The sequence below is a fragment of the Tachyglossus aculeatus genome, chromosome 21 (assembly GCF_015852505.1).
Source record: "Tachyglossus aculeatus isolate mTacAcu1 chromosome 21, mTacAcu1.pri, whole genome shotgun sequence".
In the NCBI taxonomy this organism is placed as follows: domain Eukaryota; kingdom Metazoa; phylum Chordata; class Mammalia; order Monotremata; family Tachyglossidae; genus Tachyglossus; species Tachyglossus aculeatus.
The window spans coordinates 77,524,233-77,526,290 of record NC_052086.1 but is presented as its reverse complement, the minus strand read 5'-3'; the positions used below and the strand labels follow the sequence as shown (position 1 = coordinate 77,526,290).

The 2,058-nt window shown below is 46.7% G+C and overlaps 1 non-coding gene across 1 annotated transcript; it reads left to right on the top strand.

Annotated features, from left to right (window-relative positions):
* Positions 1 to 1,515: 1,515 nt before the first annotated feature.
* Positions 1,516 to 1,653, top strand: LOC119943105. Its single transcript, XR_005455585.1, has one exon. It is a non-coding gene; the product is annotated as a small nucleolar RNA SNORA7 (small nucleolar RNA).
* Positions 1,654 to 2,058: the final 405 nt, after the last annotated feature.

Genomic DNA, 2,058 nt, shown 5'->3' with positions numbered 1-2,058 from the left:
GACTGAGCTCCTTGTCTTCCTCCCAAACCTTGTCCTCTCCCTGACTTTCCCATCTCTGTTGACGGCACTACCATCCTTCCCGTCTCACAAGCCCGCAACCTTGGTGTCATCCTCGACTCTGCTCTCTCATTCACCCCTCACATCCAAGCCGTCACCAAAACCTGCCGGTCTCAGCTCCGCAACATTGCCAAGATCCGCCCTTTCCTCTCCATCCAAACTGCTACCCTGCTAATTCAAGCTCTCATCCTATCCCGTCTGGACTACTGCACTAGCCTTCTCTCTGATCTCCCATCCTCGTGTCTCTCTCCACTTCAATCCATACTTCATGCTGCTGCCCGGATTATCTTTGTCCAGAAACACTCTGGACATATTACTCCCCTCCTCAAAAACCTCCAATGGCTACCGATCAATCTGCGCAGCAGGCAGAAACTCCTCACCCTGGGCTTCAAGGCTGTCCATCACCTCGCCCCCTCCTACCTCACCTCCCTTCTCTCCTTCTACTGCCCAGCCCGCACCCTCCGCTCCTCCACCACTAATCTCCTCACTGTACCTCGCTCTCGCCTGTCCCGCCATCGACCCCCGGCCCACGTCATCCCCCGGGCCTGGAATGCCCTCCCTCTGCCCATCCGCCAAGCTAGCTCTCTTCCTCCCTTCAAGGCCCTGCTGAGAGCTCACCTCCTCCAGGAGGCCTTCCCAGACTGAGCCCCTTCTTTCCTCTCCCCCTCGTCCCCCTCTCCATCCCCCCGTCTTACCTCCTTCCCTTCCCCACAGCACCTGTATATATGTATATATGGTTGTACATATTTATTACTCTATTTATTTATTTATTTATTTATTTATTTTACTTGTACATTTCTATCCTACTTATTTTGTTGGTATGTTTGGTTCTGTTCTCTGTCTCCCCCTTTTAGACTGTGAGCCCACTGTTGGGTAGGGACTGTCTCTATGTGATGCCAATTTGTACTTCCCAAGCGCTTAGTACAGTTCTCTGCACATAGTAAGCGCTCAATAAATACGATTGATTGATTGATTGATTGCAATATAAAACCATGACAAATCATTAGATAGTTTTGAGAAGAGTAATGATGTGGGGAGAAACGTTTTAGAAATCACATTTTGCATTTAAGAAACATGATCAGGGTAGGATAGTGAAGAGACTGGAGGCAGAGAGATCAACTAGGAGGCTGATTCAGTAGGAAGTCACAAGGCCTAGTGGAAAGTGCAGAGCCTGGGAATCAGAGGAACTGGGTTCTAATCCCAGCTCTGCCACTTACCTGCTGAGTGACCTGGGGAAAATCACTTAACTTCTCTGTACCTCAGTCTCCTCATTTGTAAAATCAATCAATCTTATTTATTGAGCACTTAACTCTGTGCAGAGTAATGTACTATGCACTTGGGAGAGTACAGTAGAATAATAGAACAGTTACATTCCCTGCCTACTATGAATTTACAATCTAGAGGGGGACATAAACCTTAATATAAATAAATAAATTACAGATACACACATAAGTATTGCAAGTCTCAGGGTCACACCTGGAGAGTTTCCAGAACTCTACCAGCCTCGATTAAGGGAGGGAGAGTCAAGCAGATGTCTACTTATTCCATTCCTAGCTTGGGCAGTGGCTAGTGAGTGGAAGGCAATCTCCTTCAAAACTCACCTATGCTGGGCAGCAGTGGCATGGGCGTGAGTTGTGGGTGGAGACTTGAGTTTACTGCAAGGGCGGCAGCAATGGTAAACCACTTCCATATTTTTACTGAGAATACTCTATGGATGCAGTACCAGAATGATTGCAGATGGAGAGCGGGGCATTTTGGGAGAGATGTGTCTGTGGTGTCGCTATGGGTCAGAAACTACTTGACAGCATAAGACAAGACATTAGTACAGTGCGGCTTGGAGGGGAGATGAATAAAGGGAGAAAGGTCAGGGCACCTGTATATATGTTTTTACGTATTTATTACTCTATTCATTTTATTTGTACATATTTATTCTATTTATTTTATTTTTTTAATATGTTCTGTTTCGTTGTCTGTCTCCCCCTTCTAGACTGTGAGCCCGCT